The 13,456-nt window shown below is 48.1% G+C and overlaps 1 protein-coding gene and 1 pseudogene across 3 annotated transcripts in view; one reads left to right on the forward strand and one right to left on the reverse strand.

The window, feature by feature from the left end:
• The window catches only part of EXOC6B (exocyst complex component 6B), a 304,900-nt gene that overhangs the window by 22,613 nt on the left and 268,831 nt on the right, over positions 1-13,456 (forward strand). The gene's annotated exons all lie outside the window — the stretch shown is intronic.
• On the reverse strand, positions 10,252-13,005 carry LOC309592655 (carbonic anhydrase 3-like; annotated as a pseudogene). The gene is made up of 2 exons: positions 12,934-13,005; positions 10,252-10,819 (listed from the first exon to the last, which is right to left on the reverse strand). The product of its transcript is annotated as a carbonic anhydrase 3-like (transcript).

Here is a 13,456-nt window from a genome sequence, read left to right on the forward strand (position 1 = left end):
GCGCAATTTTTAGGGGTATTATTCTTAGCTAGCTTCATCCGAAAACTGCTGACTTGCTGTAATCTTGCTGCTTAATTATACTACAGAACGGTGCAGATTTAATTTTTTCCCTCTTGTCATGCACTTGGTGGATGCGGGTGGATTTGCAGCCTTCGGACTGGGACCCGTTCCTCTTCGGGGCTAGCAGCAAGGAGAGATTGTTGCTCCAGACAGAAGAGGCTTTTTGTAAGTTGTGCAGCCAGAGTTCCCGTGCTTTCTTGCCTTTTCTGGAACAAATTTTACAAGGTAAATTTGCAAAAGCCTTTGTAGGTCTGGGGAAGAAATTCAGCTAGCAAGTCTGTGTTCTCTTTGCTGTGCATGCAGTGCTCATGTTGATTGCTTGCTTTCAGGCCCTGCTGTATCCTGATCTTTAGCTGATGCAGGAAATTAAATATTTTCCTCTCTCTTTACCCTCGATCTCTTGGATTTCTCATAAGTGTTTTTTTATTAACCTATTAGAGCTAGATACCCTGGAAGAAGTATAAATATCCATGTACTAGACATGAAGGAACGTAAAGTGGTGGTGCTTTTACTCTGCTCTTGAGTCAGTTTAAAATGCTTTTAGTCAATTTTTTTATTGTTGCTGAAGGTGTGCGCTTTGCCCGAGGACTGGTGAAGCTTTGCAATAGCCAGAGAAACCTGATGTTAAATATGGATTTTTTTTTTTTTGTTTGTTTTATTTTGTTGTTCCTCTCCCCCCCGATCCCCCCGAAGGCTGCGCTGCAGCGTCGAGAGAGGTGACCCCGGCGTGGTGGCTGACCGACCAGTGATTAAAAATCCCCCTTTTCCGTAGATGTCCTGGAAATGATGGCTGGGATCCTCTGTTTCCCTGAAATGTTGCTTCGGCTCCAGGTCTCTTCCTTGCAGGCAGCGAGGGTGCATTTCCCTGCCGGCTGTCGTTCACGGGAGGCCATCCTGCTTCACCTGGCTTTCTAAATCTGTGGGGCAGGTTGGCTCCGCTGTGGAGAAGCGGGAAGCTTGCGGGGTTTCGGGCGCGCTGCTGCGTAGTCCCGGGCGCCGCTTGGTTCAGCAGGACCATGGGACTGGGTGCTCTCCCGACGGAGGGCTGCCCTGGCTTGCATCGGTTCGGGTAGTGCTCTTCCAGGCAGGCATCAACCAACGTGTTGTTCAGCCTCCCATCCTGGCTGTCTGAGCAGCATTGCTTTCATCGACAGTGTTATAGGCTTTTTTTTTTTTTTTTAAGAAGGGTGAATTAATTTATCTACTCTGACCTTTGCACAATACAGATCATAAATTCCTGAATCAAGGCTGTGACCTTTGCTTCAGCCAGAGTACAACTTCGAGTTGAGATTAGGTGTCTTTGTAAAAAACGCCGCGATGGAAAGTTTGCCTTTCTCTGTTCTTTATTACCAGCAGATTACTCTTGCTGCTTGCAAAACCCTGCCTTGTTCCTAATGGGAATTTGCCTGGCTTCGGTTCCCGGGTGGACCGAGTCCTGCTGCAGAAAGCACTCCCATTAAGTAATATTAGTGATTAAATAGTAAATAATCTTAACAGATCAAGTTACTCTATACATTGACTCCTTTATTTTTCTCTTAAAGCCAAACAGATGGCACTTCTTAGGTCACTTGGAGGGCAGTTTATCTGAGCCTAAGTTGGTGTTTCTGAATCTGTTTCAACTTCTCCTTTCTCTTCCAGTTTTTCAAACAAATGTTGCATCAGTAGTGCCACCATAGCAATGTTAAGCAGCAAAGACATACCGTTAGCATGAGCATTATTCTTGAATGAAAATTCAAAGTATTTCGTTACAAGTAAAGGCCATTACTCTCCGTTTTTTTGGGTGATTTTGCTGCAAGTGATGTGTTCCGTGTGATTCCAGTTTCTTCTATCGTGTGTCCACAAACAGCCATGCAAAGTATGGATCCTCCAAGTAGCATCGTGTCACAGCAGTAGGTGTTTTGGGGATGAGTTTGTCTTTTGGAGGCATCGCAGCTCACCATGAGCAGTGATCCTCGGGATGGTTGTGGTTGAAGGAAACGAGTTGAGAAGTTTAGACCCGGATGGACAAGTGCTGATAAGATAACAACTGTGTTGATGACTTCATGAAGTTCAACAAGACCAAGTGCAAGGTCCTGCACCTGCGTCGGGGCAATCCTCAATATCAGAACAGACTGGGGGATGGAGGGATGGAGAGCAGCCCTGCGGAGAAGGACTTGGGGGTGCTGGGGGGTGAAAAGCTGGACATGAGCCGACAACGTGTGCTGGCAGCCCAGAAAGCCAAGCGTCTCCTGGGCTGCATCCCCCGCAGCGTGGGCAGTGGGGCGAGGGGGGGATTCTGCCCCTCTGCTCCCTCTGGGGAGACCCCCCTGGAGCCCCGCGTCCAGCTCGGGGGTCCTCAGCACGGGAAGGACATGGAGCTGTGGGAGCGGGGCCAGGGGAGGCCATGAAGATGCTCCGAGGGTGGCACAGCTCTGCTGTGAGGAGAGGCTGAGAGCTGGGGGGGTTCAGCCGGGAGAGGAGGGGGCTGCGGGGAGACCTGAGTGCGGCCTTGCCGTGCTTAAAGGGGGCTTGTAAGAAAGATGGGGACAGGCTTTTTCCCAGGGCCTGCAGTGACAGGACGAGGGACAATGGTTTTAAACCAAAAGCAGGTAGATTTAGAGTGGACATTTTTTATGATGGGGGTGGTGAGGCCCTGGACCAGGCTGCCCAGAGAGGCTGTGGATGCCCCATCCCTGGCAGTGCTCAAGGCCAGGCTGGACGGGGCTCTGAGCACCCTGGTCTGGTGGGAGGTGTCCCTGCCCGCGGCAGGGGGTTGGACTGGGTGGTCTTTGAAGGTCCCTTCCCACCCAAACCATTCTGTGGTTCTATGAATCGGATCCAGCATTTCATGAATGATCTCACCAGTGTTGTGTGCAGCAGGACATAAGCACCCCGCCGTTTTAACTCTGCATTCTCTGCCTATATCTATACTGCGTAATGTTTTCTATCTATAAAATGTGTCAGTGCACTGAGTTGTCTTAAGGTTATTTTTTTGTCATTCTGTGTTCCTAAATTGTTCCTTAGCTATAAAAGCAACCTGCATTCTCAATTCCTAGAGGAGCGCACGCTGTTAAAGCAAAGCCTTAATACGCTTATTGAGCAACAGCCTACCAACAGTCTCCATTGCGGTAAAGCTAATTTGTCCTTAGGAGTTTTTGTTTTTACTTGCACAAGATAGTTTTATTTTTCTGGCTGCCCCGGCTGACGTATGGCTCTGGAGATGAATGTCTGTGGTGGTCTCTGTCCAACATTGAGAACAAGCTCGCTTTGTATTTTTGGTTTTAACTTTCAGCACGGGCGTTTAATTACGATTTCATGCAGCTACAATGTAGAAGGCTGTCTAGTCTAATAACAACAGAGATAAATTAGAGGTGAAATCTTGTTGCATGTTTTTGAGACCAGTGCTTCTTAGTAGGTCCTTCCAACCAACTAGTAAATACTTGTTTCGTGGGTACCTGGCAGAAGTAGAAACATATCCCAGACATTTTCTGAAACATGATATGTTTTAAAAACACTCAAACCTGGTTTTCTTTTTTTTTAATTATTATTTTAATTTTTTTTCCCATTTTGTAGCCAGTTCAGGCTAGTAATTCTTCAAAATTAAGAGGTGCTCTGGGGAAAGCAGTAATAAACATTGATCTGGCTCCCATGGGTTCTCGTTGCAGACATATTCTGCCGAGAGTTGGGGGTGAAATTTTTGCCCGCTAACAGGGATGCAAATGAAAAGCAGTAATTCATGTAGCTCCCTGCAGGGCAGCAGGTAACGGGAGGATAATCCAGGCTGGCTGTAGCAGGGGAGTTTTCGTAAATGTTTTGCAGCAGGTGAGTGCTTGGTTCTGGCTCCGAGCAAGGGCCTTCTCCAGCCAGACAGGTTGTGTCCCAGGGATGGACGTGGTCCTGGGTCTCCCGCACCAGTGCGGCATCCCAGGACGGCTTTTGTATGCTGAATGAAGACGCTTCAGGTAACCCATACCCTGGCATTGTGGTGGACTCTTGATTAACTCTGGGTAATTTTAATTGGATTGTGGATTTACCTTGTCACCCCTTGACTTGGTGGAGGGCCAGCTGGGTCTGGCAGGGCTTGGTGAGCTCGGGGTTGGCTTTGGTTTGGTTTTCCCAGGTGCTAAGTCTGTGGTGGTAACCCCAGTCCTGGAGCTGGTTCCTTGCTGCTCTGACCTGCTCCCCCTGCCCTGCCTTTTGGGGGACAAAGTGCTGGGGTACAAAGTGTGGGCGGCGAGTGCCAACTTCGTGCTTGCAGCTGATGAGAAGGGTCTTCTGAGATCACGTCTGAGGAGCAGTGGGCAGCTGTGATCTGATGGCACTGATGTGCAAATCGGCCTGCCTCAAGCTTTGCGATTGCTCCGGGCTCCCACGGTGAGTAACTGGTGCTCGCTCCTCTTTTTTGTTGGTGCCGATAGCTTGTCACCAGCCGATGCTGGTGGACTTGTGTTGTGTTTCGTCATCGGAGTTGAGTCGCTGCTTCAGGTCACGTGTGACCTAATCTATAAAGACGACGAAAAAGGCTGTGTTTGTAGCCTGTAAATACAAGCGGTGTGATCTCTTTTGCTACAGTTTGGATGCAGGAATATTATGGTCTAGGAGACTGTTTTTTATTGTGTTTTTATGCAAAGCCTTGGCCTTGAGCTTTTTCCTTGAGGGTTTAGACCTTATTTTCCCCCGACTCTTGTAATCTGGCCTGGTTGTTTGAGAATTTAGGGTTTTCTTTGGTGCCATCAAGTGGCACGATACGGTATTGTTACTTGGTTGAGATGATTCTCGGGAGGAGCAGAGGCTGCAATTAAGAAACAAGTTACTTTGCTCAAGGGTGCGGTGAGATTACTGAGGATGTGCCTTATGTGGGAAGGGTAGAACACGGGGATGTCGGGAATAATTTTATCTCGTCAAAGAGTGAGGTTATCGGGGATCTAACGCATTGCCTTCTATTTCCCTCTCATTCCTGCCCTTCTGATTGATCTCATGCACTACCTTATTCAAGCCCTTGGCTGACATCGTTTGCTCTTAGGCAGCCTCTGGACATTTAATTTAATCCTTACATGAAGCTTTGAAGAGCTGGCCCGATGTGTTGGGGAGCAGTAAGAAGAGCGAGTAGAAGGTGCTCAGTAGCACAGACTGAACCCAGCGTTTCTTTGACAGCAGTGCTGAGGATGAAGGACACGACCAAGTATACCATATTTTACCCTACAAAGGACATTCCAGATTCTATGCCTTTTGCTCTTTCCACTCCGTGAAATTACCTTTATAGATCAAAGCACTGCTGGAAACAGAGAACCCATTTATTGCACTATCTCTTCTGTTGCCAAAACCTGCATCATGTGTTGCTGTGCTGTGGGCAAGGGAGGGATGAAGACAGGGTTTGCATGATATACTTGCCACTAGGTAAATTTGGGTTTGCTCCTTCTAATAAAGAAAACCCATGGTGTTTCATCATCCCAATTTTCTAATTTGAATCTGTGGGCTTGTTGCAAAGTGTAGTCTTTGGTTGTCAGGAGGGTTATTAGCCAAATATACGGTTTCAATGAGGCTTTCTAGTTGAGCCTTCCCCTATTTCGTATTGCTCTAATGGGCTGAAACGGATGCACAGATGTTCTGTTGCTGCAGGTTACAACTTAATAAGTGAAGGTCTTTTCCAACCTTAACGATTCTATGATTCTGTGATTCTAAGGTGATGTTTCAGACCTTGAAGGTATTTTATGAATTGCTGGAGTGAAGCCTGACAGCGTGAAGGTGCGTCGCAAGCGCCCGACTTTCCCTTGGCAGCAGGACACTGATGTTGGGATCAGACTTGGGTTGGGGACAGTCCCCACGTACCTGTACATCACCCTCTGCCTGCAGACCTCCAGCCTGGCTGATCGCTAAGCATTGCTGGAAAACAAATAACTCCTGGGTACAAACACCAGGCTTTGTATGCCAAATCCTGAGGATGATAGTTTTCCAGGAGAGGGTCAGCAAAAAGTTAACACTCTGAAAAACTCTTTTTTCTGAACTCTTTTTTCCTGAACTGTGGAAGTGACTGAGCTGTTTTGATAGGTGTAAAATGGGAAACTTTGAAAGGAGAAGGAGAACCACCTGGACGCAGATACTCACTGCATCAGGCTTCAGCCCCCCAAAATACTGTTTATATATAATGCAAAACCAGGTAAGAGTACAAAGTTGGTCCAGAAGTCTCTCAGAGAGAACAGCAGCAGGTACTTCAAGAGGGTATAACTCTCTGCGTCCTGTTCCTTGTTATTCATATATATGCTTTTCTGCTTCAAATAGTTAAGAGATTCAGGATCTTCCTGAGCCGGAGCTATTCCATTTGAGTCAGTGTTTACTACCCATGGGTTGCAAGCAAAGGGCTGTTCAACACCGAACCCTTGCCGAAGGGATGCTCAGCAGCTGTAGGACGAGCAGGACCATTAGTCCATTTAGTTGTGCAATCCTTGTGATAAGGATTTACCTTATGTGTGCAGTGAGATTTTTGGCTGACAAGTGGGACTCTGCGTGTAGATTACTTGGAAGCTATAGTCCCCAAAAGGGTGGTGGAAAAGCCAAGTAATTACTGCCTGGCCCTTTAGTCCCACCTGGCAGTCTGGGTCCCCTTCCTCCCGTGCAGAGAGAGAGGGGTTTAAAGGTGTGAATGTCAGCACTTGACCTCATCCAGTGGTTTCAAAATAACCTAATTAGCTGTAATCCGCTTACTGCTGGAACTGCACCCCAGTGTTGTGATCCTGTGATGGATCAGGTTTGATGTTCGCCTTGCCTACGAATTGCCCTCCGCTAAACCGGTGCCTTTGTGCCTCCATCCACGACAGCCTGCTGGCTTGGGCAGGTTGGCAGGTCTGGAGCAGTACGGTCCTGTCTGGACCAGGACGGGAAGGGGCAGAGTACGTATGAAGAGCCACGATCCTTTGACTGTTTATGCTTAGCGCACTGGCTGAGGGGGATTAGTTAAGACTCTGTCAATTGCTAAATAGGATTTTTGGACAAATGACGTTTTCCCTGATGCAGAAATGCCTGCTTTCTGCCAGAGCTGCTCTTGTTTTTTGAGCACAGAAAGCATTTGAAAGACGGCATGCCTTAGATGTCTTCAGTTTCCAGGCAAAACCCGTTACTGCTTTGCCTTGCGTCCCTTGAAGCTGGGCTCGCGTGCTGGGCTGCGCTCCGTGCTGCCTTACCCCTGTGCGGATGCTGTGATACAGCCCAGGAGTGCCTGACCTCTCGGGGAGCCTGTGATGAAGAAGTGCTGCGTGTCCTTCAGCTGGGGTTTGCTTCTTGTAAGCACGATTTGCAAGCAGCGTGTTTTAGAGGCAGTGAAGGCCAGCTGAAGGCACGCTGCTTTTTTCTTCCTGCTAGACTTTGCATGTGTTGCAAATGTCCAGCTAGAGGGGTAGGCTGGATGGGCAGGGACCTGTAAGCTCTTAAACCACCACAGTTTGAAAATTCGAACCCATAATCTGGCTGTCTGCTTTATATAGCCCTGAACTGAATGGGATTAGTTTATACAGCAGCTGAAATCAAAGGATGTTTTGCCTTCGAATGGAAAGGCCGCGGAGCGATGCGGAGCGTGGGTGTCAGCCGGTCGGGTCCTGCGCCCGGGAGCTGCGGCGCGTTCCTGTGCCGCCATCTGGAGCGTGCAGAGCGCGCGTCCCGCCTCGCTCGCAGCCGGACACGGCGCGCCCGCCCGCCCGCCTGCTGCTGCCCGTGGCCCCGGGCTACCCATGGCCCCAAAACTCCATACATCCTTCTGGTGGTAAATGTTCCTGAGCTGGAGCAAAGGGTTTGAGATCTCGAGCACCCTTCTTGGGGAAAAGGAAAGTTGCTTCTGGTGGTTGGAAATATAGTTAGAAAGTGCAAAATAGATTGCATTGTAAAACTGTTGTGAAAAATACTCTTTTATTCCTTTCTAAAAATTTCCGTAATACTTGCAATCTCAAACTGCTCCTTAGCTTTAGGGAGCGGATTTGATCCTATGCTAAGTGCTGTAGATCCTTCAGGAAGGCGCTGGGGCTTACGGCACTGCAGATGTGGTTGTTGGTTTCTCACAAATAGGGGAAAAACTCTTGGGTACCAGATCCCGTGCCTCTGAGATGGGTAGCAGAGATGGGGACAAGATTCGGGTTGTTTGTATCTGTTGGTGTATCTGCTTGGTCAGCTTGTTTTCCCTCACCTTTCAGCTTTTTTTCTAGTTAGAAATAAATTTCTGGTGATACTGAGACGTTTTAACTGCTAAATCTCCTGTTTCAACTGTTGGGATGTAAAAGCCCTTAACCTGCCAGCCCAGGCCCTTGCCTCCCTTGAAGCTGGTGGAGTGCTGCGCCGGGGCGAGCTCAGCCTGCGCCTTCAGGCAGCCAGGCTTCGATAGAAATGGTCAGTGTTATCAACTGTCGACAGATTAATCGCTGTCTTGGCTTAAAAAGTAGTGGCTTCGGTTTAATTGCAATCCACAGCCTTTAAATGAGAAAAGTTACATCTGAAAGCTTCGGTTTGCCTTTCTTCAGCAGCCTGTTCTGGATGGCTTTACCTGCAAATGGACGAGAAGGGAAAGGAGACTTTCTTGATAGTTCAAGAAACAGATATTAGCGTGCTCCCTTCATCACATCAACCGTGCTTTCAGATGGGGATCTGTAATGTTTGGCTTGGGTAGTGCTGCATTTTGCTTGGCTACTGCTTTGGTTATCTGTTACTTTTGGAGATCTGCGAGGAGTTCAGAAAGACCTAAAATTGCAGCTCTTTCACCTTTGCCCACAGAAGTGTGGTCAGATAGGTTTTTTTTTTCCCCTCCTGCAGCTTTCCTGCTGCTGTTTCAGGACTGTCATCGGTGGGTTTTTCCTCCCTGGTGGGATTGCTTGCTTTCTGTACTGTATTTGCTTCCCATTCTCCCTAGGTCAGCATTGCCAAACTCATTTTTTTGGTTGCCTGTCAGGGTCTTGCAGGACCACCAAGAAGGCTCTGGTGCCATGGAAAAGCCTCGTCATCATCCGGATACTGATGTTTCCTATTTATTTATAGAATCTTCTTTCTTTCATTCTTGCAGCTCTGTGCTCTGGAGTGTGTAAAAGCACAAAGTGTAATAAGAACTGGAAGCTTGCTTTCAGGATAAAACCCCCGATGCCATGAAATAGTCGAGTATATCTTTCAAAAGACCTCACAGCTTGTTTTGTGGGTACTTAGTGCTTAGGAGTTGTGTGCCACATCCCAAGACGATTCCTCCAGCCTGGGATCTGCTTATGCCCATCATCCTGTATTCCCTTCCCTCCCCTCCTTAGGGGATGGCCTTGCCGTATAACGCAGCGTCCTGTGCGTGGCCCCTGAGCAGCGCTACCTAGGTCTGCCCAGATCCTCTAACAGTAACCTCCCAAAGAAAATGATACGGCTTTCAAATGACACAAAAAAGGGAAAAAAAAAAAAAAGCAAAGAAAAAAGTAAGTTTAATTAGAGTAAAAACTGGGATAATTAACTTCTTTAAATAGATTAAGGCAACTAAGAAGGAAATCAATCAAGCTGGATGGAGTGAAGTCCACAAGCACTGACTTGTAGGATATAGAACCATAGAATCAGAGAATGCTTTGGGTGGGAAGGGACCTTAGAGATCATCTGGTCCCTGGGCAGGGACCCCTTCCACTGGACCAGGCTGCTCAAAGCCCCGTCCAACCTGGCCTTGAGCGCTGCCAGGGATGGGGCAGCCACAGCTTCTCTGGGCAGCCTGGTCCAGGGCCTCACCACCCTCAAATACCCAAAGAGTGCTCTCATTTATTTCCAGGAATGACTTGTGCATTAACTGCTGCAGCTCAGAGCAGGATATGGATAATGCTGAAAACAACTACTGAAAAATACGTTTTTATGCTGAAAACAATTACTTCTGTTAACTGCAACCTCTTTAGCATGGCATAAGGCAAGCATCAAGGGACATGTGGGCAATAGGAAATGGTTTTGTAGTTGTTAGTAGCATCTTCTTTCTTCCTTCGTACTATTAACAAAAGCTAATGTTGAAGCAGTTATGAAGAGCCAAACAGATTCTCTACTTCCATTTCGCTGGTAGGATTTGCCCAAGTAAATGTTATCCTCTGAAGGTGAAATTCACATTTCATGACTCAAAAGCTTCAGCCTCTGGACCTGCAGCTGGAGTCCTGGCAAAATGCCACAGGACGCAAAACAAACCCATCTCTTGGTCCTAGAGGTCACTCAGGGACACCCAACCCGAGCCAGGTCCTAGAGGAATGATGTGCTCACCATCCTGGACACCGAGGCTGAGTTGGGCACCCGTTATCAACCCGGGGAGATCAGGTTCGTTCTCGGATGGGCTGCAGAGCTTCGCCACCTGGTCTGATCCGACTGCGACAGGCTCTCCAAGAACAATCCAGGTGATGCACTCTTCGCAAGGTGGAGGAGTGAAAGACCCATGGTATGTCCAGTAGCCATGAGATTTAGGGAAAAGAATTGAAGGATCCAAGTTTGGAAAAGGAGCTTCTTTTCCCTTTGTTTTGATAGCATTTATTTCTTTGAGAATTCTCTTCGTCTCCAGTTCGGGAGTTTTCCCTACTTGCAAAAATGTGGCCAAAGCAGCTATTCCATCAGTTCTTTTCGCAGCATTGAGGTAATTCCTGTATTTGGGATTCCAGTGTAACAAATGTAGCTCTCCTGCCTATCTCGCTCCATTCACAACACGCTCAGAGCCATGGTCGTTGGACGAACCCCAACGAAGGTGAAGCTGGCGCAGCCTGTAGACTCCTAGAAGTGGCCCACCTCTCAGCACTGATCTACCGAAAGAAGAAGAAAGCTGGGTCAAGACCTTTTTATTTGTTTAGTGTGGCAGCAAACGCTGCCCAGGGGCCCTGGTCAGCCCTCTCCGTCCCCGCGGCGCCTGGCTGCTCCTCGCTGCAGGTATCCAGCTCTGTTCTGCCTTGCCGAGCTGCTGACCCAGGTATCGGAACAAAGCAGCGCGAAGCTCTGCTGTATTAAAGGTAGGAAATATGACGGATAGCGGTTGTATTCATCCTTAAAAATTTGTCATGCTTGGGACCTGGGGACCCTGTCTGGGTATTGGCAAGTGTCTCGTGTCCTGGTTCGTAGCTTGTGCGTGCAGAGCTGGGACAGCCGGAGCGATCCAGCCGCTACAAACAGAAGTCCTCTTCCCTTCTCTCCTCTCTGAGCGAACCACGTACTGGTGTAACCACCCCTTTTGGCCATTATTTCCAGTTAGGTGTTAAAAACGTTTGCCCAACGTGTGGCTTAGTATTTAAGAGGTTCCCATCAGCACCGTCGCTATCTGGTATGTTAAAACTGTGCTTTCAAGGTTCTCCGAAGGAGAAGCTTGAAAACTCTTTTTGAAAAACAAATACATTAACAAATACGGAGTGAAATCTTTCTGGTGGGAGTTATTTGCTGCCTTGGTGTTTGGGTGCCTCTTGGACACGGAGCACCCACAGCTGCCCGGGCACTGGTCAGATCCTGGTGCCTCACCCAGAAGTAGTGAACATTGGAGGGGAAAAACAGCCTTACAGCCCCTTCGGGGGGGGCAGGTGCCGCTTCGGGCTTGCCGCCCTTTGAAACGACTTTCCTCTTTGTGAATGAAAGCGTATTTAAGCTGAAATGTGTGCTTAGCTCAATCTGAAGCCTAAACAAGCACATACTTCACTTCTCGCTGTGATTTTGTAAAACACATTCAGGAAAAATGTTATTTCTCTCCACGCCAGCAGAGCCAGCTTTTTGTGCGTGGCTGAGAGCTCCCTTCTCTGGTAGCTATGCAGGATTGCTGCTGTAGCTCTTTTAGCTCCTCGCTGCTCACTTGCTAATAAAAGAATTTTTCACTTCTTTGCAATGATCGAACAAGTTTGATATCTGCTATCGGGGCGTTGGCACTTCTAAAAACCACAGGATGAACAGATATCTCGCTACAAGACCGACCATGCTGTCTTGCTTAGATGTTTGCATGTAAATATTAAGTCATTTTCGTAATTTTTCCTGTGCTATCGTGCTGTTACTGTAGTAATTAAAGTAATGAAGAATCGCATCCTTAAACAACGTGCTCCAAAGCAGCAGCGCTGGTTGATTTTTCTCCCCAAAACTCTTGGTTAAAGTTATAAATTGTCTTGGTACGTAATGGACCGCTTCATTGCCAGTTAAGAAAAAGCCCAACCTGAAGTTCACTGAGATGGATTGTAACGGGTGTGGTTGTTTGAAATGGGGAAATGTCGGCTTGACTTGAGCGGAGGAGGAGGAGGAGGAGGAGGGTGTGAATGTGACCCAGCTCCGCGGTGACAGCGGCATGAACGCGCTCAGCTCCGGAGCAGCAACTGCAGCTGGGAGCACACGGGGGAATTTCCCCGCTGCTGAAAACAATCGTTGGCAACTGGCTCCTGCAAATGGGGGAAGAAGACGAGATGAAACCCTTTGAACAACTTGGGCATAGTTTTAGGGTTTTTTTTTTTTGTTTTTTTGTGCTGTTGCAGGGGTGTGTGTGGCGGGGTATGTCTCTGGGATCACCCCCATCAGTTTTCTAGTGCAGTTCAGTCTTGCACAAGGGCGCTTGCACCTTTACCTGCACAGAGGGCAGCTGCAAACGGTTGTCTTTTAATTAGCAGATCTGCAGGGACAGCTTGTGCTCGTTATAAAAGCACCAATTCTAGGAAATAAGTACTAGGACAACTTGTCTGTGTGTTATGGTGGGCTTTCCCCTATTCCAAAGCTGCTTTTTTTGTTGCTTGGAGGCTGTTTAATTTGGAGGGTGGAAGTGGAAGGAGGGATAATGGAGATGATGAGATTATGGGGGAGAAGGAACTTCTTATGGGAGGTGTTGGAGACCGAAGGGCAGAAGCAGTCTGGGATAAGCTACTTGTGTTTGCTGTCCCCTCCTGTTGAGGGGCTCGCACAGCTCAAGCGTGCGATACTTGCCGTGCCCGATGGATGCGGCAGCTTGGGCTGCTCCAGCATCACGCTCTGATTCTTCGTGCTCCGTGCTGGCATGTTTTCCGTCTTGCTTTGGAGGCTGACTGCTGAATATCTGCGCTTCTGAGGTGGGTAGGAGGAGAACTCGCCTGGTTCACGGTCTGAAATTTTTGGTGATTTACCCTGGTGAAGCTAAAGCTCCCTTGGCTTCGCCTCGCTCCGGGGGAAAGGCCTGATGGCTGGAAGCGCTCTGATTTCTGGCGCGGCCGCGGCTTGTTGTGTGGCCATAGGCATTTCACTGAGTTCTTCTGCGCCTGTGTTTGCCAGGGCATAAAATATGCATGGTGCTTGCCTTCAAAGGGAAACCGAGACAGGTTGGTGTTTGTAAGGTGTTCTGGTAGCTTCTGATAAGAGATAGCGTTTAAGGGTATGCACTTGGTTTAAGTTCTTGTTTTAACATATGCACAATTCAAGAAGTATTCCACTGATCCCAAAATAAACACAAATGTTTTGAGATATCCTTTGTAAC

This window comes from Platalea leucorodia (assembly GCF_965183815.1).
Source record: "Platalea leucorodia genome assembly, chromosome: 6".
In the NCBI taxonomy this organism is placed as follows: Eukaryota; Metazoa; Chordata; class Aves; order Pelecaniformes; family Threskiornithidae; genus Platalea; species Platalea leucorodia.